Consider the following 22,968-nt stretch of genomic DNA (forward strand, 5'->3'; position numbering starts at 1 on the left):
CAGGTGGCCTACAGCAGTCCCCACAACAGGGCAGGGAGACATGCTGCAATGGTATTTCCACCATCTGACAGCAAAGAATGCTTATGTTCTTTTCATAGTACCATTAGGTAGCAGGGCTTGGGTCATCTTGAACTGAATCCTAGAAAGAGGGCTGCTTGCCAGGGTGAATTGAATTCCAAAACAAAATAAAAAACAACAACAACAACAAACAACCCACAAAAACAAAAGGCAGAGGGCAGAGGGCAGAGGCCTGGAGTGCTGCAGAGGTCAGCCGGCAAGTGCATAGCTGGCTCCAGGGAAAACCAGTGCAGGTGAGGAGGTGTCCAAGGGAAGTCTCCCAAGGTCATGTGCTGCACACCACGGAAGAAGCAGAATTTGAAAATGCGTGACGAGGAGGGCTTATGACCAACAAAAGAAATAGTATAGATGGTGGGGGCTCATCCTTCCCCTCCACACACTCCGGGTCCCCACACCAGAGGAGGCTTGTGGGGAATGGGCGTAGATAATACGGGCACTCACACCCCTTCCTCACCATGGTCTACAAAGCAGTGAATCAGACCTGCGCTGGGAAGACTGGCAAATCACTGAATGGGAAGAGATACGGAGATACTTTTCGTTTAGGCTGGATCCAACTACAAAATATCTGAATATGTGACTGTTTTTAGACTCCAAAGTGGGTGAAAAGTCATAGGGTCTAGCGGAAATGTCACCAAGAGCAAGGAAATATTTCTGGGAAAAAATGTGTGAGGCAGCGGTGGGAGAACACAAAGCTGTTTCCTGACTGCACCCTCGTCAGCCAGGCAAATTCAATAAGCCTGTTGTTACACCGTTGTTGTTCATTAACCCTCTTTGCATTTTCCTTCTGCAGGCTGGGACTTATCTATTTAGGCGAGCCTGTCATAAGAATCCAATTTGAGATGTACTTATCTTTCCTACTTTATGTGTTTTATTTTTTTTCCGAAAGATCTATTTATTTATTTTAGAGAGAGAGTGTGCATGTACACGTGAACAGGGGGAGGGGCAGAAGGAGAGGAAGAGAATCCTCAAGCCATCTGGGCGTGGGGCTCATCCCAGGACACTGAGATCATGACTTGAGGAGAAACCAAGAGTCCCACACTTAACTGACTGAGCCACCCAGGCGCCCCCTACTTTATTTGTTTTCTATTCATTATTTTCTGTCTTCACTCTTTCAAGTTTTTCTTTGGTTTATTTTGCTGTTCTTGTTCCAATTTTGTAGACTGAGTTCTAAATTTATTTTTCTCTTTCTTTAATAATAAAGCACTTCCAGTAGGAATAGTTTGAGCTGTGTCATATATGTTTTGGTATGAAGTTTTCTCCATTATTGTTTTGTAGATAGTTTGGGTAATTTCAGTTTTATTTACCTATTATTTATTTATATAAAACTATTTAGTTATATATTTATTATCATTTTAGTATATTTTATTTATACTTAGTTATATTTTAAGTACTATTTATATTTTGAAGTGTTATTTGGGACGTTGGTTCTCAATTTCCAAGTCTTTAGAGGGGTTTTCTTAGGGGGTATCCCCTTTTCATTATTTATCCCCTCCCCCCTTTTTGGGATTACAGTCAGAGAATGTGGCCTATAAAATCTCTACTTTTGTGAATCAGATATTAGATATTCTAGATATTATTCTGGACCAAAGACAAGACTAATGTTTGTAAATGTTCCATTAAAATACAAAAGAAACATAGTTATGAGATATAATGTTCCATACATCTTTTAGGTCAAATTTGTTTGTTGTTTTATTCTATTTCCTCTTCCTATTTTTTTTTTTGTCTGCTAGATTTGACTCATTCTGAAAAAGGTATATTAAAATCCCTATTATAATTGTATTTTTACTAGATTCTCTTAATAGTTTTGCTTTATATATTTAGCTTCTATATTGATTGGTGAACATGGTTAATGGTTGTTATACTTATCTATAAATTTGCCTTTTATCTTTACAGAATATCAATATTCATCCTGCTTGTTCCAACATTGCTATTGCCAGACTCGGCTTCTTTTGATTTATATTTATCTGATGATATCTCTGTACATCCTCTGAATTTCAACCTCTACCACTTTGTTTAAAGTGGGTTTCTTTAGGAACACGTGGTTGGGTTTTGTTTTTTAATCTACACGGACAGTTGTCGGTAGATTTTATCCTACTGTCTTCTGATTCCAGAGTTGCAGATAGAAATCTGAAGTCAGTCTGGGTCTTTTCTGGTGACTTGTCCTTCCCATCTGGATGACTGTAGAACTTTGTCATCATCCTTGGAATTAACCCATTTTACTGGAATCAGTTATGTTTGTTCCCTTTTTTTGTGGCTCCTTCCCTTGGAACTCAAAGATTCCTTTCTATCTGAACAGTTTCCTTAGCTCTGCAAGATTTTCTTCACCTATTTGTTTAAATATCACCTCTCCTCTCTCGACTGCTATTTCTCCCTCTGAAATTCCTATTTATTTATACATTGCAACTTCTGGGTCTATCTTCTGGCTCTCAGATTTGCTCTGATGGTTTCTGTCTTTAAATTTTTGCTGTTTGGAGAGATTTTTCCACTTGTTCTTCCAGGCCTGTGTTCACTTCTCAGTAGTTGCCATCCTCCTTTTCAATACATCTGCTGTACTTTTAAACTCAAAAATCATGTTCTTGAGTTCCAGTTATAGCAGTTCAATGCTGTAATTGGAGCCCCTTATTGCACTAATTGCCTTTTTTGGTTCAAGTTGCGATGTACTCCTCCAGCCATTCAATTTTGCCGGCAGCTGCCCATCCAGGGTGCTGGGCGCATTCTTTCCCTCTCTGGCTTGGTTGTGACTTTGCCTACCTGCAGTATTATTCACCCTGGGCCAAGTCTTAAGCAATCCCATGGGTTATTGAAGGCTCAGTGCTCTCTGCCCCTGTGGACAGACAAGGTATCAGCTGGAAAATTCTCTGTTTCTCATCCAGGCTTTCCTGCATCCTAGTTTCCTCAGCTACAAAGGTCAGTGTTCTTCCAGCCTCAAAGACACAGAGGCTTTAGCTTACCTGTTAAGTCACCAGCCATTCTTTTTATTTATTATTTATTTATTTATTTATTTATTTAATTTTTTTGATGTAGTGTTCCATGATTCATTGTTTGTGCATAACACCCAGTGCTCCAATCAGAATGTGCCCTCTTTAATACACATCACCAGGCTAACCCATCCCCCCACCCCCCTCCCCTCTAGAACCCTCAGTTTGTTTTTCAGAGTCCATCATCTCTCATAAGTCACCAGCCATTCTTGAGGGCCAGAAAGAGCAGCAGGTCCTTCCAAGGGTAGTTGTGTTAGCTGTAGGGTTGCCAGATAAAATATATTACATGGGACATATTTGTATGAAAAGATTTATTCATTGTTTGTATCAAATTCAAATATCAAATATTTTCAGAACTGCAGAAGGGAGATACTCACATATTTAATAATGTGTGGAAGATAATGGAAGAATGTAAAGACCTGATACAAGACAGACAATCTAGGTCTTTCCAGTCAATTTTTTTTCTTCCAGTTAATTTTATTTGAGATGGGGTCAGACCATTCAGAGCTGCTCTCATCAGGGATCTTACTGAGAGTTAGTCTTATTCAGATTCATACCCCCACGGGCAGGCTGTAATCACACCAATCCCCGGAGATAAGAGAATATATATTAGAGGCTAATAAATGCAATAACTTCCGCTCAAATTCAGCCCTCTGAGATTTCAAAAGAATTCATCTCAAAACTTGAGTTCCTACTTTTTTTCTGTCTCCACTCATTCCAGCTGAGGGAAACCAAACTAAGAAATCTACTTTGGGTTCTGGTCTGGCATGGAAGGAGCTTGGAAGTTACAACTCCATTCTAACAACAAGTAAAAAGTTGAACAAACTGAAAAATTAACAACTCTCCTTAGATCTGTAAAAGAAGGGAACAGGGCACATTGCTGCCTCCAAAACTGGAGAGACTGACAGATGACTACAGAGGATCACAACTTATTGGAGCAGCAATCCACAGTGAAAGCTTCCACAGAAACCAGCACCAAAGTAGGAAAGCCTGAACTGTACAGGCAGACCTCACTTTATCGCACCTCACTTCATTGTGCTTCACAGATACTGTATTTTTTTTTTTTTTTTTTTTTACAAATGGAAGGTTTGTAGCAACCTGGTGTTGAGCAAGTCTATCAGCACCATTTTTCCAACAGCATTTGCTCACTTCATGTCTCTGTGTCACATTTTGGTATTTCTCACAATATTTCAAACTTTTTCATTATTACTATATTTGTTATGGTGATCTGTGATCAGGGATCTCTCACGTTACTATTGTAGTCATTTTGGGACCCCATGCACCACACCCATATAAGATGGTGTACTTAATCAATAATGTGTGTGTGCTCTGATTGCTTCACTGACCAGCCTTTCCCCCATCGTTCTCCCACTCCTTGGGCTTCCCTACTCTCTGAGACACACCAACATTGAAATTAGGCCAATTAATAACCCTACAATGGCCTCCAAGTGTTCCGGTGAAAGGAAGAGTCACAGGTCTCTCACTTTACATCAAAAGCTAGAAATGATTAAGCTTAGTGAGGAAGGCATGTGGAAAGTTGAGATAGGCTGACAGCTAGGCTTTTTGCACCAAGTAGTTAGCCAAATTGTGAGTGCAAAGGAAAGTTCCTGAAGGAAATTAAAATGTGCTACTCTGGTGAACACATTCTTACTGCTGATGTGGAGAAAGTTTGAGTGGTCTGGATAGAAGATCAAACCAACCACAACATTCTCTTAAGCCAAAGCCTGATCCAGAGTAAGGCCCTACTCTCTTCAATTCCAGGAAGGCTGGGAGAGGTAAGGAAGCTGCAGAAAAAAAGTTGGAAGCCTGCAGATATTGGTTCGTGAGGTTTAAGAAAAGAGGCCGGCTTCATAACTATAAAAGTGCAAGGTGAAGCAGCAAGTGCTGATGCAGAAGCAAGTTTTCTAGAAGATTTAGCTCAGATACTTCAGGAAGATGGCTACACTAAACAACAGATTTTCCATGTCGATGAAACAGCTTTCTGTTGGAAGAAGATGCCATCTAGGACTTTCAAAGAGAGAAGTCAATGCCTGCCTTCAAAGCTTCAAAGCACAGGCCAACTCTCTTGTTAGGGGCTAATGAGGCTGGTGACTTTAAGTTAAAGCCAATGCTCATTTACCATTTTGCAAATCCTCGGGTCCTTAAGAATTATGGGAAATCTACTCTGTGCTCTGTAAATTGACCAACAAAACCTGGATGACAGCACATCTGTTTACAACATGGTTTACTGAATATTATAAGCCCACTGTTGAGACCTACTGCTCAAAAAAAAAAAAAAAAAAAGATTCCTTCACAAATATGACTCCTTTTTGGCAATGCACCTGGTCACCCAAGAGCTCTGATAGAGATGGACAACAAGATTAATGTTGTTTCCTTTTCTTTTTTTTTTTTTTTAAGATTTTATTTATTTATTTGACAGAAAGAGACACAGCAAGAGAGGGAACACAAGCAGGGGGAGTGGGAGAGTGAGAAGCAGGCTTCCCGCTGAGCAAGGAGCCCGATGTGGGGCTTGATCCCAGGACCCTGGGATCATGACCTGAGCTGAAGGCAGACACTGAACGACTGAGCCACCCAGGCGCCCCTTAGTGTTGTTTTCATACCAACTAACACAACATCTATTTTGTAGATCAAGAAGCTATTTTGACTTTCAAGTCTTATTATTTAAGAAATACATTTTATAAGGTTATGGCTGCCATGGATAGTGAGTCCTCTGATGGATCTGGGCAAAGTCAATTGAAAGCCTTCTGGAAAAACTCACCATTTTAGATGTCATTAAGAACATTCATGACTCATAGGAAGAAGTCAATACATCAAAATTCACAGGAGTTTGGAAGAAGTTGATTCCAACCCTTGTGGATGACTTTGAGGGGTTCAAAACTTCAGTGGAGGAAGTAACTGCAGATGTGGCAGAAATAACAAAACAACAACAACAAAAAAAAAAACCCCATTAGAATTAGAAGTGGAACTTAAAAATGTGATTGAATTACTGCAATCTCATGATAAAACTTGAACAGATGAGGAGTTGCTTCTTATGGATGAGCAAAGAAATGTTTCCTTGTGATGGAAACTATTCCTGGTAAAGATGATGTGAAGATTGTTGAAACAACAGCAAAGAATTTAGAATATTACATAAACTTAGCTGATAAAGTAGCAGCAGGGTTCAAGGGGATTGACTCCAACTTTGAAAGTTCTTCTGTGGGTAAGTGTTGTCAAACAGCATCACACGCTACAGCAAAATCATTCATGAAAGGAAGAGTCAATCAATGCAGCAAACTTAGTGTCTAAATTGCCATAGCCATCCAGTCTTCAACACCACCACCCTGATCAGTGGCAGCCATAAACATTGAGGTAAGACCCTCCACAGCAGAGAGATTATGACTTGCTTAAAGTTCAGATGATGATTAGCATTTTTTAGCAATAAAGTATTTTTAAATTATTACATTTTTTAAAGATTTTATTTATTTATTTGTCAGAGAGAAAGAGTACAAGCAGGGGGAATGGCAGGCAGTGGGAGAAGCAGGCTTCCTGCTGAGCAAGGAGCCCAACACCAGACTCTATTCCAGGACCCTGAGATCATGACCTAAGCCAAAGGCAGACGCTTAACCGACTGAGCCACCCAGGCGTCCCTATTACATTGTTTTTTAGACATAATGCAATTGCACACTTAATAGACTACGGTATAGGGTAAGCATAACTTTTATATGTACTGGGAAACCAAAAAATTCATTTGACTTTCTTTATTCCAATATTTGCTTTATTGCAGTGGTCTGGAACCAAACCTGCAACATCTCCGAGGTATCCCTGTAATTGACAAATTGCTGAAGACTCAGTGTGGACAAGATGGGGGAGGTGTCACAATTTTGTCAGTCTTACTTCCTGGAGCTCTACTAGATTCTCATGAAATAGAGAAAAATCCCCTCTGCTTCAGGTAGAAAAAGCGGGGGAGTAAGCATTTTGAAATATGCCAGAGCATTCTGCTCTTCTTAACAAGGTCTGCCCTCAGGAAAAACTATTTAAACACAGTATAATCTGCTGAGTTTTATCAGAGGCTAACTGACCTGCAAGAAGGGAAATACTCAACTCCAGCCCACTCTTAGCCATCCTGTCCCATCTCAGGGGTGGGGCGGGGGCAACCAAAAAGCACATGAAGTTCACAGCTGGAGGCACAAGCCCAGGAAAGACTAAAACCTAATAATAGTACTATAGAATGCTTCCCCTACTCCCACACCTCACCACTGCATTACTAAAAGCCCATTTACAGCAGTTTCTTTTTCCCATTATATCATGCCAAGCTATCAAAAAAAAATTAAAAGACATACAAAAGGCAACCATTTAAGGAAGAAATATCAATTCTCTACAATCTCCTTCTGAGCATAGAAGCAGAGGGGTTATTTTCTAACTCATTCTATGAGGCCAGCATTACCCTAGTACCAAAACATGTCTGGATCTATAAAAGGAAAACTTCAAAGAAATCAAAGAAGAGGAAAGAAATCAAAGAAGAACTAAACAAATGAAAAGATATTCCATGTTCATGGATGGGAAGACTCAATATTGTCAAGGTGTCATTCTTCCCAACTTGATCTATAGATTCAACACCATGCCAATCAAAATCCCAGCAAGTTATTTTGTGGCTATTGAAAAACTGATTCTGAAGTTTGTACAGAGAAGCAAAAGACCCAGAATAGTCAATATAACATGAAGGAAAAGAACAAAGTCAGAGGATTGACCCCATCCAACCTCAAGGCTTACTATAAAGCTATAGTAATTAAGAGAGTGAGGTATGGCTGAGAGAATAGTTTCCAAGAGATCAATGGAACAGAATAAAGGGCCCAGAAATGTACCTCCCTAAATATAGTTAACTGATCTTTTTTAAAAAAGATATTTATTTATTTATTTATTCATTTGAGAGAGAGAGAGAATGCACGAGCAGGGGAGGGGCAGAGGGAGCAGGAGAAGCAGGCTCCCTGCTGAGCAGGGAGTCCACTGGGGGCTGGATCCCAGGACCATGACCTGAGCCAAGATCATGACCTGAGCCGAAGGCAGATGCTTAACCGACTGAGCCACCCAGGCGCCCCTAGTAAACTGATCTTTGACAAAGGAGTAAAGGCATTACAGTGGAGCAAAGGTAGTCTTTCCAACAAATGATGTTGAAACAAAAAAATAAAAATGTTTATCTGGACTCAAACTTTACACTCTTCACAAAAATTAACTGAAAATGAATCACAGATTTAAATGTATAAAGCAAAACTACAAAAGTCCTAGAAGATAACACAGGAGAATATTCAAATGACCTTGGGTTTGGTGATGATTTTTAGCTACAACAACACCAAGTATGATCCATGAGAGAAAGACTGGATAAGATGGACCTCATTAAAATAAACAGTTCTTTTCTGTGAAAGATGTTGTTAAGAGAATGACAGACAAGCTACTGACTGGGAGAAAATATTTGCAAAAGACATATCTGATAAGGGACTGTTATGAAAACTATACAAGGAACCCTTAAAGCTCAACAATAAGAAAACAAACAACTCAATTAAAAAATGAGCCAAACACTTTAGCACACACTTCACCAAAGAAGATATACAGATGGCAAATAAGCATATGAAAAGATGCTTCACATCATGTGTCATCAGGGAAATGCAAATTAAAACAACAATGAGATACCACTACACACCTATTAGAATAGTCCAAAACCAGAACACTGACAACACCACATGCTGTGGAGGATGTGGAACAACAGGGCCTGTCAATCATTGCTGGTGGGAACACAAAACGGGTCAGCCACCTCAGAAGACTGTTTGGTGATTTCTTACAACACTAAACATGCTCTTCCCACGTGATCCAGCAATTGCACTCCTTGGTATTTACCCACAGGGGTTGAAAACACATGTCCACACAAAAACCTGCACATGAGGTTTATAGCAGCTTTGTTCACAATTGCCAAAACTTGGAAGCAACCAAAATGTCCTTCGATAGGTAAATAAATGGATAAATAAACTGTAGTATATCCAGATAATAAAATATTTTTCAGCACTAAAAAAGAAATGAGTTATCAAGTCATGAGAAGGCATGAAGAACCTTAAATGAATATTACCAGGTGAAAGCAGCTCATCCAAAAGGCTACATACTGTATGAGTTCAACTATATGATATTCAAGAAAAGGCAAAACTATGGAGACAATGAAAAGATCAGTGGTTGCCAGGGGTTAGGGGGAGAGAACGATGAATAGGCAGAGCATGGAGGGGTTTTAGGGCAGTGAAACTATTCTGTATGATACTGTAATGGTGGATACATGGCATTATACATTTGTCCAGACCCATAGAAATTCCAACACCAAGGTGAACCCTAATGTAAACTATGACCTCTGAGTTACAATGTGTTAAAGTAGGTTCCTCAGTTACAGCAAATGTACCACTCTGGTGGTGCATGGGGAGGCTGATAATGAGGAGGGAGCTTATGCATGCATGGGGTCAGGGGTACATGGGAAATAAAATCTAATACACACACATACATATACACACACACTTTTGGCTAGTGAGGAAAAACAGACTGTGTGTGTGTGTGTGTGTGTGTGTGTGTGTAATATAGACTATATCCCCATCTCTTGATATATGAACACATCATAATTTTCAAAATTTTACTTGCCTTGATTTCCCCAACTGTAAAGTGAATCTAATAATAGCAAGTACTCGAAAAGATTGTGGGGAGGACTGAATGAGTTCAGTATAGAAAATAGTGCCTGGCACACAGTAAGCACCATGTACACAGCAATTAATACAAATAATGAATGACAACGGTGCTTTGTATTATTGGAAAAGCAAGCTCAAGAATCAAATTGGCAAGAAGAATTATGTAAATTTGCAATTATTATAGGAAATTATATCACCACACGATGGGGCGCCTGGGTGGCTCAGTTGATTAAGTGACCGACACCTGATTTCAGCTCAGCTCATGATCTCAGGGTCCTGGGATCGAGCCCTGCATTGGGCTCCTCACTTAGCATGGAGTTTGCTTGAGGATTCTTTCTCTCTCCCCCCTTCTCCCCTCCCCCACCCCCGCTCATGCTCTCTCTCTGTCTCTAAAAATAAATACATACGTCTTCAAAAAAAAAATTATATCACTACATGAATAAAATGCAAAAACAAAAATTCCTTTGGCTACTGTGACCCAGTAGTAGCTACAACGGTGTTTGCTATGTTAACACCTACTTGAAGATTGGGCAAGTTGATGGAAACTAAGCAGTAAAATCATGTATTTGGAGTCATTTTATACAAAATAGGACACTGTTTCCCAATAGGGCACTGTATCTCACTGCCAAAACTAAGGACATTTAAGAGCAAGTTGAATATAAATTTATAGCAAACAACTATTAAGGAAAAGTTGATCCTGGGAGAATGCTGTGATGTCCCCTGCTTCTGGGTAGACACTCGCAAGGCCCCGAAACCTTCTGAGCCTGAGAAGTTTGCTTGGATAACAAGATTGTCACTGTGACCTCATCTTGGCTCAAGGCTGCCTGTTTATTTCTGGTTTTCAGTTATGCTCTGGACATAGCTCAAATGCTCAAGAACATTTATCATCCCCGTTCATGTTTCCAGAGGACAGGATTTGCTGTTCCCTGCCTGAGAGGGGAGCATGGAGCAAGGACACCTGCTGTCCTTCCCCGGGGGGGGAGGCGACGGCTCATATGGTGAGTGGGCGCCTGGCATTCCTGGGCCCTACCTTACTAGAAGACAGGATTATGCGTCCCAGGTCCCAGGTGCCCAGCTGTGGCCCTCTTTGGCCATCAGGCGGCCTGTAATCTCTCACTTCCAGTCCCCACCTGTAAAGTACTTCTCCTCCCCTCTTTCCTCTCCTTCCTGTCCATTAGGAAGACGAGGCCAGCTTGAGGTTCTTGGCAGCTGCTCTCTAAGTGGACAGAGTGGGCCCCAAAAGTCTAGATTTAGGGAGGAAGCAGAACACCCCAATAGGCTTCAGTGCTAAGCCTCATTCTCCAACACGGTTTCCTGGAAAGCCTACTCAGCCATTTATTCATAGAAAACAATGTATTATATTAAAACCATCAATTAATATAAACATTACACTCTGATCCACATTCAACTGCTGATTTTTACATCCACACTTTCTATTTGTGACAGCCCCGGAGGGAGAGGGAAACAAAGGGTAGAATTCAGGCCTGGACCCTTTTACATGCCTAACACCTCATTTGAGTAAAACCTTACAGAAATCATTTGTAGAGCAAGCACTAAGCATCTATGTATCCACACACATAAAAACACAATTTTTGTATCCATTAGTTTCTTATAGGAATTATTAAGGTGATTATAATTTTCACATAATATTCCCAGGATGACAGGCTGATGTGGTAATGTGGAAACAGTCCCAGATCTGAATTCTGTTTCTGCCACCTCCTGGGTATATGGCCTCAGGAAAGTTGCCAACCTTCTTGAGCCTCAGTTTCCTGATTTATCAGAGGTTCTATCATCTGATCTGACCTATGATCTGATCCTATCATTAGGTTCAATGAACTGATATGTAAAGGACCTAGTGGCAGATATAGCAAAAAAAAAAAAAAAAAAGTGCCCAAGTATTTAATTCACATCAACATTTCCCTTTTGATGTGCGCAAAGCAGATAGGTCTACAGGCAATCCCCACCTCTGAGGATCATGCGCCACCTCCTAGTAGCTTTCAGGAGCTCTGTCTGCTCCAGAATGAGCCCAGTACAAATTGGTATTTCCAAGCTTATCAAAATCAATGCATGGACATTGTGGGCTCACTATTTTGTAGGAACACCAGAGCCATGCCCTTTTTACAAAGTGTTTGAGATAGTGATGGCAACCTAGAAAAATGCTTATAGCTTTAGAACAACCCTGTATCACTTCTGCCAAGACATACCCCTGTTGGGATGCACTAGTCTCATATATGTATTGGATTATATGCCAAGAAATACTCTGCCTTAAGACTGCCCCAGTAGCCTTGGGGAGCCTGTGTGGCTCAGTCAGTTGGGTGTCCGACTCTTGATCTCAGCTCAGGTATTGATCTCAGGGTTGCGAGTTCAAGCCCTACACTGATATAAATAAAGAAATAAATAGACTCCCCCAGGAACCTTATCAGTAAAGACCCAGGAGTACCTCAACGCCGGTGCCATAGAAATACAAACCACTGCCTTGGCCCAGCAGACTGACTTCAAAAGCAGCCAACCTGAATGTACATTTTAAACTTGGCAAAAACGTGCAAGCATGAAAACAAATTGAGACCACAATCTCCTCAAATTACATAATAAAATCAGCCCCTTCTATAAGCCAAATCACAATTAAGAGCTACTCTTTATTGTCAGGGTAAGATAATGTTGCACATGGAAAATTTGTATTAAGAAGTATGAAGTAACAGAATTGTTCCATGATGGCCTAAAGTATCTTTGAGACTTACATTCCGTCATCCATGCTCTTTGGGACAATGCTATCTTGGAATTCCATTCATAGTGGATCTCCTTCAAAGGATCTGGCCTGTATCTGCTGTTGAGCAAAGTGAGGTCACTATGAACTGTCAGCACTGAAAAGGAGGGCCCGAACACAAGAACCGCTGAGGTTCAGGTGGCAGGGAGGGGGTGCACATGAGGCCAGAACCCGGCCAGGGAATGAAAACACACAGGAGACAAAATAGGGTCAGAGACCTAATACATTTTATGACTAACTTATTCTTATGGCTCTATGAGGTAGGTCACGCTGCTCACCATCAGACAAGCCACTCCTGAAGGTCTTCTCTACCTATTGTGGGCAACCAGTAGCATCGATTTTGAAATGTTTCCTAGACCAAAATTGTCTCTGCCTTGTTTGAAGGGGAAGAACTCAGAATTTCAGGTTAAATGTATTTAAGTACTAAGGTGGGCCCAGAGCTATTGCGAAAAATCTATATTTGTGTGGCCAACTTCTTTGTGAACGTGGGATAGCTTTCTCCTCTGGCAAAAATATAGGTTAGGCTCCACAATGGTCAAACTTGAACATCATCTCTACCATCTCCTCCTCTGTTTTCCTCGAGGAAATGACCTGAATCAGAAATGGAGAAGACCAGCCCAGCAGACGTCAGGCAGCAAATGGTTACACTGTTTGCCGGGAACTCTTACAAAGAGCCCTGCAAAGAGGCAGTATTTGGAGAATGTCACAGGGATGAAGTCTCTAGAATTCAGCAATTCTAGGTGCTCTAAATTCCACCTTAAGTCCAGGTAGCCCATGGAGCACTGTATCATAAAGCCCATGAACTCAATGCTAGAATTACCCTACTTTCAGTTTTAGCATTCAAGTTTTATAGAAGATGGCTGTAAGTCCACTCATATGAAATCTCTTTTTTTGTATTTGTTGCCAAAAAGGGAAAAATCCTATTGAAGATCATCCATTTCACATCATACATGATTTTAACTTATGCGAAGCAACCATACAGGCTTCAACAGTGAGTAGGAAAAGAGAAATTATTTAAATGGTATAACTTAAAATAAGTAAAAATTGCACATATTCTATTTACCAAATACCACATACGTCTATATATGCTGTGTGTATGTGTGCTTCGTTTAATGAACAATATAAGGAATTTTGTAAGAGAATTTTGATTAAATGTAATTTTTTCCTATCCCCTAATCTGGAACCTAACTCATGTGGAGGACCAGTCACGTTCAACATCATCACTTAGGGTGCACTCTCTGACCTGATGGCGCTCCTGCCAGGCCAGGCCCTCAGTTCAGGGAGCTGAGCTAGGGCCCACTGGAAAAGCTCACCCTCCTGAAAGGCACAGTTTCTGGCCGCCGTCCACGCGCCCAAGCCGCTGGGCACTTCCTGCTCACGGGTCAGGCAACTCTCCCATCCAGTGTCGAGCTCACTTCCTACCCTTGAACTCTGCCCGCTTGTCAGTGAGCTGCCTGCTCAGCTCACAACCTTTGGCATTACTTGGCCATCAGCCTCTCAGGAGCAGGGCTATCTTACTCTGTTTCACCAGCATTTCATACGGTATCTGGCACATGGTAAATGGCAAATCAATATTTATTGAACAGAACTTATCTGTGTTTGGCTTTATCGCTGCGCCTCCTGCAGCATTCCCGAGAGCGGAGCCACTGGTAATAACCTCCCACCCAGCAAACACCCCTTTCTGTGCCCAGCCCTGCAAGCAGCCTACGAGTGAGCCTGGGCATCTCTTCTGTAAAGACCACATCTAAAAAATATTTTTCAGTATCTAGTATGAGGAAAACACTTTTCTCCTGAGGAAGAGTACATGTTCATCTTTCCAATAATGAGAACCATGTAAATTATCATCTTTCCCTTTTTCTGCAAGAGTTGCTAAAGACCTCAAATAAAGTTAAGCTGCATTAGACACACTGCATTGACCCATTCAGCTACCATTTTTATATGCTTTCTTCTCTTTGATCCTGATTTTCAGCTTGGGGATTCTATTGCATTGTTTCTCAAAGTCACCCCTATATGAGAATCACTGTAGGTGTTTGTTAAAAACGTTCATTCCCGGCCCCCTCCACAGACACATTAATCAGACTCTCTGAAAGTGGGACTCAGGAGTTTACATTTTACACAAACTGGCAGGAGACTAGCCTGGACTGCTCCTTACTGCCGGTTACACAGAGAGAATTTCCTTCTCTCTAATTCTTCCCAGAGGAGCATCTAAAATGACCAGCAAACCGCCCTCCCAGGCTCTACTGACTCACACGAAGTCTGTTTTTGCCAAGTCAACCCCCCTTCCCCCCGCCCCCTGGGCGGGGTGGGGGGGGCCGGTGCTCCGCAAAGGCCTGGGACTGGGGCCTAGTACAGAAGCCAGAGGTGGGCCCCTGGGACCCAGTGCGGGAGGAGTGTTCAGAACAGAGGAGACCCTCCGTGTAAATAGCTGGTGACCAAAGAGCACTGAGCAATGGGGGAATTTTAGCCATTCTAAATCCCCAAGAAGTAATTTTAAACCCTACTCATATTTCAAGATTCCATATGAAGCTCTCTGGGATTATGCTGCTCTCATTCATCCTCTGTTCTAGGCATCTACAAGGTCAGTCATCACACTGCATGATGACATTTCATTGTATTGTGACTTCTGTAGTTCACTTGTTTCCCATGAACAAACTGGTTTTCTTAATTTGACTGTAAACCATAGGAGGACAGGGACCATGTTTTAGAGTTTAGCTTTTAAATAACTGCCTTATGGAAATATAATTCTCATACCTAACAACTCACCTACTTAAAGCGTATAATTAATGGTTTTTAGTATTTTCATCCGGTTGGGCAACCATTATCACAATCAATTTTAGGACATTTTCATTATCCCCAAAAGAAACACTGTACCCATCAGCAGTCAGTCCCCATTTCTCCAAGTTGTGAGTTGAATTGTGTCCCCCAAGAGACATGTTCAAGTCCTAACCCCCAGATCCTATGAATGTGGCCTAACTGGAAATGGTCTTTGCAGATGTAATCAAGTTAAGATGAGGCCACATTGGATTGGGGAGGGCCTTAAATCCAACATGACTTGGTGTCCTTATAAGGAGAGGGAAATTTGGATGCAGAGCTACAGGCACATGCGAAGAAGTCCATGTGAAGACAGAGACAGAGATTGGAACGCTGCTTCTACAAACCAAGAAAAGACAAAGATTTCAGGGAACCAGAGCTAGGTGAGGTAAGGAAGGATTATTTCGTAGGTGCTTAGGACCTTCATCCCTAGGTCCTTTGGAGGAAGTATGGCCCTGCCAACACTGACTATGGACTGTGAGAGAATAAATTTCTGTTTTTCTAAGCCCCCCAGTTTGTGGCTCGTTGTTATGGCAAGTCTAGGAAACTAATATACTCTCTCAAAACTCCCTCAACCCTACCCTAGGCAACCAGTAATCTACTTTCTATTTCCATACATTAATCTACTCCAGACATTTTATATAAATGCAATTATACAATATATAATCTTTTGTTATGGATATCTTGCATTTTAATGTCTTCAAGGGTTGTCCAAGTTATAGCAGGCATCGGGACTTCATTTTTCTTGGTAAATAATATTCCATTATATGGGTACACCATACTGGGTTTCTCCATTCATCAGCTGGTGGACATTTGGGTTGTTTCCACTCCTGAGTCCTTTGAATAATGATGCTATGGAGATTCATGTACAAGTTTTTGTGAGGACATGTTTTCATTTTTCTTGGGTATATACTAGGAGTAGGATTGCTGAGTCATATAGTGACTCTATATTTAAACTTTTGAGGAAATGCCAGACTGTTTTCCAAAATAGCTGCACCATTTTACATTCCCATCAGCAGTGTATAGGCACACCACCTAATCTACATCCTTTCTAACACTTATCATTATCTGTTTTTTTAATGATAATCATCCTAAATGTGAAGTGGTAACTCACTGTGATTATGATTTGCATTTCCCTGATGGCCAGTGAAGTTGAGCATCTTTTCTTGTGCTTGTTAGTTGTCTTCTTTGGAGAAATGTCTCTTTTCTCTTGCCCTTTTTTTTTAAGGTTTTATTTATTTATGAGAGAGAGAGAGGGAATGAGCACGTGGGGGGAGGAGCAGAGGGAGAGGGACAAGCAGACCCCACTGAGCAGGGAGCCTGACACGGGGCTCAATCTCAGGACCCTGAGATCGTGACCTGAGCTGAAACCAAGAGTCAGACCCCAACCAACTGAGCCATCCAGGCACCCCTCTTGCTCATTTTTTTTATTGGATTGTTGGTCTTTTTGTTGTTGAGTTGTAGGTGTTCTTATATATTCTGGATGACTGGGTTGCCTTTTGACTATTGAGTTTTAAGTATTATTTATATATTGTATAGTTTTTAAATATTCTTAACTGTGCCTAACAATACTGAGCACATGATGGGGATTGTGTTTGTACTCTTGTACATTTCTGGTGTTCAAAAAGGATCATTTGGTTTTTGTTTAATGAATGGGCTGGAAGAACATTTTTCAGAACTGTTGGGTCAAAACTGAGGGTAAGGAAAAGAACCTAATATTTTCTGACTGCCTATCATCAGCCAAGTATTGTTACTGGGAGAACTTCCCAATAACCTAAGGAAATTCTGTGTTATCCCCAGTAAACTGGGGAGCACAAAGGAACTGCTTACCAGACATCTCACAGTTGATAAGCAGTAGAGCTGCTTTTGTCACCAAAGCCTGTGCTTTTTAAATCCTGCCCCTTTGTTCCGTCACGATGTGGTAAAACAAAGAGATATCAAAACCGGAGGACTTACGCTTCGGGCCTCTGATGCATATAAAATGTCACCGCCCAACTTCATGTCTCACCCAAGGAGCTACAAACAGTTTATATGGTTTTTCAGCTCATAAATTAATGAAATCTATTCAAATACTTCTCTGGCAGTGAAGTATAGGAATAGAGGAATTGTGCCAATTCTTCTGTTAAAAACTGAAGCACAGAAATGGGACTATGCCTAAGTCCACTGAATGAGAAGAAAAAGAGCACGTGATCCTGGACTCCAAGTGGAAGGCATGCGAGTGCTGCAGAGCTGACCTGTATGTGCACGCTTCAACATCCACCCGCACTTTCCAATCAGTCCAAAGTGCAAATGGTTTCTGCAGCTCATGATTCTGGCTCCAGGCCAGTGATATGCTCACTTGAATTGCAGCCAAAAGGCCTCGGACTCACTGCCTGCGCATGTGACTGGCTTTCTCATGTTCTATGGGGTGTACTCTCCTGGAGACCCACTACATCTAATTCTCTTGGATCCCATTTCGTTTTTTATAGACAAGTGCTTTCACCCTTCGAGACCTAAAAATAGAGGTGAGATGAAGACATAGTTTGGAGGGTCTTAAAAGCCCTAAGTAAAGTCCCTAAAACATTTAAAACCCTGAGATTCATCTCCAGGAAATACCGCATCTGATTATCTTAATTTACAGCCTATCCTGGAAATTTCTTTTCTGGGGGAAGAAAACCATCTACAAACAATTCCTGTTTGTAAATAAATAATATATATATTTTTAAGTGTCAGAGGAAGACATCAGAAAGCAGAAAAGGAAATTAAAAGGGAAATAAGTTCTTGAAATTACCCAAGTAGATTATGGGCAAGAAGGCCATCTATGAGGATACAATTAACATGGCCATATTAATAGATTAATTTGACTTACTTTCACAGGGCTGCCCAAGCAGAGACAGAAAAAGGAATTATAGATGAAGTTAAATCATCCCTGGGAAAGGAAATCCAAAGGAACATTTCTACTTACGAAAGAAAGATCATGTCTGCGTTGACCGATTCTTTGGGGTTTTCCTCACGTCGCTGTGCCTGTGTGGTTCTGTCCTGTTCATGGACCTGCTTCCCGGTTGAATGTCCCCACGAGGCAGGCTACACGAGCACCTGCAGGATACCACTGTTTGCCAGAATTCGAGGAACAATGGCTGAAGGAATTTTGGAATTTTGGAATTTTGCCTCCCTGGTCTTAGAAAAGGGCAAAAAAATGTTTGTTTCCCCCAAAGGCCAATTGAAAGATGTCACATTGTCCCAGAAGCCCAGCCCTGGACCTTCCCCACCGCTAAGAGTCAGTTGGCACCTCCAGGTCTTTGGTCTCCCTTGGTGACTGACTGGTGCAGGGTGAGGATCCCTGCGCCTGCCCTTGGAAGCCCTCAGCAGCTGCTACTGTTGACACTTTCTTACCCAAGGGAGGAAGTAGCTTTGGAAGATTTTGAGACCCAGCTCACAGTCTGGATGTTTGAAAGGGTGAAACCTAACTTTAATATAACTGTAAAGAAGCAGTTTATATTTATTTGTACAGTGCCTGCTTCTTTTTTATTATATACTTTCCCAGGGAACATGTTAATTGAAAGTGTATGTCATCCTACGTCAGGAAGTGATGAAGTTTGATGGATAAATTTTCCTCTGGTTCCTTCCTCCCAGCTTCACTGAGTTTTATCCATCACATCTGAAAACCTAGTATGAACCACAAAATAGGTTGAGAGGAGTAATGCGTGAAAGGATGAGGTTTTCCATTGGTAACTTCCTCCGTGGGTGCTGAAGATCTGGGAGACTTCTTGTCTTAATTGAATAGTTGACCTTTACTTGGGTTACTCTAGTGAATTTATGAAAGAATTATGTAGACTGGGCACAGAAAATTGTACATTATGTAAAAATATGTAAAATATTTTTTAAATATAAATCCATATCCCGGGGCCCCTGGTTGGTGCAGTTGCTTGAGCCACCGACTCGTGGTGTCAGTTCAGGTCATGATCTCAGGGTTGTGAGATCGAGCCCTGTGTCAGGCTCGGTGCTCAGCATGGAGTCTGCTTGAAATTCTCTCTCCCTCTCCCCCTGCCCCTCCTGCTCATTCTCTCTCTCTCACTCTCTAAAATAAATAAGGAAATCTTAAAAAAACATCCATATCCCTCCTTCACCAAAAAGCTGGTCATATTGATGACGATAATATATTTTTGCTTATTTTCTGAAAATAAAAAATCATCAGACTAATTACTACAGCACCTCTAGAATAATGGTATGGATTTATTGAGACCTACTATGTGCCAGTCACTTTGTGAATATGATTCCTCATCACTACAAGGTGGATATTCTTACTTCTAATTTACAGATGAGTAGACTGAAGTTTAGAGAGAGCATTTGTTTGAAGCCTGAGCCCCGTGGGATCAAGTCCAAAGTCCACCAGGATTTAGCAGACCAAGGAGGTCTAAAGTTTCTAAAGCTAAGCATAGTAAAGGACACAGTTATTCAAGATAAATGTAAAATATATGAGATGCCAGGACAACAGACAATCCAGGACATATGAACACTTAAACTATAAGGCATCATCTTAAAAATATGTGCACCACCACCTCACTCTTTGCAAATACCTAAATATACAAGGAGCTGAGAAAGTGAGTATAGGGTGAGTATAGCAGAGTTATGGGGAATACTGAACAGAAGAATGAGGTGTGAGAAGACAGAAAGGGAAGGTTAATTTCAGGAAAGTTGTTCAAGGATCAAAATGCCAGGAAAGGTGTTTGGACTTTACCTGTAGACAGTGCCACATAACTACTAACATCTGTATGGCGTTTGACGAGTGCTTTCACACACATTATTACACTTGACACTGAAAGTGTGAGAGGTGGTATTTCCAGAGACATTAGGCGACTTTCCCAAGACTACTAAACTGGTAAGCAGTAGAGTTCCCTGTCTCTGCAAAACTTGGGCTTTTCCCACTTTTTCATATTAGTTGCCAGCTTCCACACCAGGCAGTCCTTCAGAATTACAAATTGCCATCAGCAACCACCAATAAAAAGCAAAATAGATTATATGGGAGAATAGCACATGACCAACCCATCATTCTGTGAGTATGCCTTATAATAGTTCTCCTAGAAGAGAGCTGAGTCCTAAGGATTTGATGTTAGGAACAAGAAAATAGTTATTCAAAAAAAAAGAAAGAAAGAAAGAAAAGAAAAGAGTTATTCATAATCTTCTCTTGATTAGGAAAGGAATAAATACTGCATGGAAAACTGGGATGGGGCACCTGGGTGGCTCACTCGGTTGAGTTTGACTCTTGATCTCAGCTCAGGTCTTTTTTTTTTTAAGATTTTATTTATTTATTTGAGAGAGAATGAGACAGAGAGAGCACATAAGCAGGGGGAGGACAGAGGGAGAAGCAGACTCCCTGCCGAGCAGGGAGCCCTATCCCAGGACCCCAGGATCATGACCTGAGCCGAAGGCAGACACTTAACTGACCGAGCCACCCAGGTGCACCTCAGCTTAGGTCTTGATCTCAAGGTTGTGAGTTCAGGCCCTGCATTGATCTGGAGCATACATTTTTATAAAAAAGTATTTTTTTTTAAAGATTTTATTTATTTATTTGACAGAGAGAGAGAGCACAAGCAGGGGAAGCAGCAGGCAGAGGGAGAGGGAGAAGCAGACTCCCTGCTCAGCAGGGAGCCCAATATGGGGCTCGATCCCGGGACCCTAGGATCATGACCCGAGCCAAAGGCAGACACTTAACCGTCTGAGCCACGCAGGCACCCCTAAAAAAAAAAAAAGTATTTAAAACAAAACTAGGAAAGAAAGAATATAAAGAAGAACGCAACAATTATCCATAAGTTTACAACTAATAGATGATTTGAACATTTGAGTGCATTTGTTTCCGGTCTTTGGTACACCCTAGCAAGATACTTGAATGTCATTCCTCCCTCACACATTGCATTCAACCAGTCTCTTAGTCCTACGACCCTGTCTTCTGAATATATCCCAAACCTATCCAGCTCCTCTCAGCCTCTACCTTGGCATAGACTACCATTGTCTCTTGCCTAGAATATTGCAATTTCCTCCAAACCAGTCTCCTTAGCTTCAGTCTGGCACACCCTCTCCTCATTTATTCGCCACACAGCAGCCAGAGTTGTTTTTCTAAAATGCAAACCGCTCAAAAGGTCTGGACGGCATCCATTGCCCTTAGGATAATGCTCACACTACTCACCATGGTTTCCAAGGCCCTTCACCTGACTGTTCCCAACCCCCCTATCTCCCCACATCTGTTGTGCAGAACTTCTTTACCATCCTCTGCTAGCTACATCTCTGACCAACCCTCTCTCTGCTAGAATGCTCTTCCCAGGCTCTTTGCCTTATTGCTTTTCAGCTTCATTTCAATTCCAGCTCACATATCAATTCTTCGGGGAAGATTTATTTGACCCCCTTCCTCTCTTTGCATAGGATTAGAGGCTCTTCCTACAAATTCTCCCTCTATGATAACACTTAATTCACTTTATTATTATCCTTTTGTTTAACTGCCTGTCTCCTTCACTAGTTGTAAGCTGTGAAAGCAGGGTCCCTATCTCTTTCCTTCTCCACTGGTTATAGCACATGTGGTGTCAGATTTGGTAGAGGGAAGGCAATGAGATCCACTGGACACACATGGGCATACTCATACATAAGACAAAATATGTTTAATAAATTTGAATAATCTTTCTGTAGATTCTCTTGGATTTTCAATGTAGAAACTAATGCTATTTGTGATAAATGATGGTTTGGCTTCTTCCTTTCTAGGCCCTTCTATTGTCTCCTTGTCTTACTGTGCAGCCAAGATCTCCAATGCGATGTTGAATAGATGTTGATACTTGGCATGTTTGTACCTTCGTTTTAAAAAAAAAAAGGTTTATCATTTCAACATTAAGTATTATGGGTGATGTAGATTTTTGATTGATATCTTCATTATTTTAAGGAAATTCCCTTCTAGTCTTAGTTGACTAAATTTCTTTTTTTATAAATTATGAATGAATGCTGAATTCCATCTAGTGCATTTTCTGCTTTACTGAGATGGTTTATCTTCTTTAATCTGATAATGTGTTGAGTTGTATTTTCTAATTTTCTTATGTTAAAACATCCTACACCTTGTATTGGTCATGATGTCTTATTGTTTTATACATTGCTGGATTTGATTTACTAGCATTTTATGGAGAATTTTAAAAACCTATGTTTATTAGTAAAACTGGCTTATAATTTTGTCTTCTCTTCCTGTGATGCTCTGATTTTGATATGAAGAAACTTTGTAGTCTCCTAAGATGAGTTGGGGAAACTTTCGCTTTTTTCTATTCTCCAAGACAGTGTAGACATAATAAAGAGGCCTTAAAAGTTTGGTACTCATTTATAAAACTATCTGGACTGAGTGCAGGTTCATATATATATATATCTATCAGCTGAAGTTTATTCATTGTTTTGTTCAAATCATCACCATGTCCTTCATCTTTCTGCCTTCATGTTTTTTGGAAAAACTCTTAATTTGTGTTTTACATTTTAAATTCTGTTTTCTTTTTTTTTAAGATTTTATTTTTTTTTATTGTTATATTAATCACCACACATTACATCATTAGTTTTTGATGTAGTGTTCCATGATTCATTGTTTGCATATAACACCCAGTGCTCCACGCAGAACGTGCCCTCTTTAATATCCATCACCAGGCTAACC

At 40.9% G+C, this 22,968-nt stretch overlaps 1 long non-coding RNA gene across 2 annotated transcripts; it reads right to left on the reverse strand.

Annotated features, from left to right (window-relative positions):
• Positions 1-3,215: 3,215 nt before the first annotated feature.
• Positions 3,216-18,492, reverse strand: LOC141372670 (uncharacterized). 2 transcript variants are annotated; one of them, XR_012378074.1, is made up of 4 exons: positions 18,265-18,492; positions 12,484-12,569; positions 5,815-5,951; positions 3,216-3,313 (listed from the first exon to the last, which is right to left on the reverse strand). It is a non-coding gene; the product is annotated as an uncharacterized lncRNA (long non-coding RNA). The 2 variants fall into 2 exon arrangements; XR_012378073.1 differs by lacking the exon at positions 12,484-12,569.
• Between the last annotated feature and the right edge of the window lie 4,476 nt (positions 18,493-22,968).

This window comes from Callorhinus ursinus, unplaced genomic scaffold (assembly GCF_003265705.2).
Source record: "Callorhinus ursinus isolate GAN/ISIS: 27379988/994484 unplaced genomic scaffold, GSC_fseal_2.0 scaffold4, whole genome shotgun sequence".
Classification (NCBI taxonomy): Eukaryota; Metazoa; Chordata; class Mammalia; order Carnivora; family Otariidae; genus Callorhinus; species Callorhinus ursinus.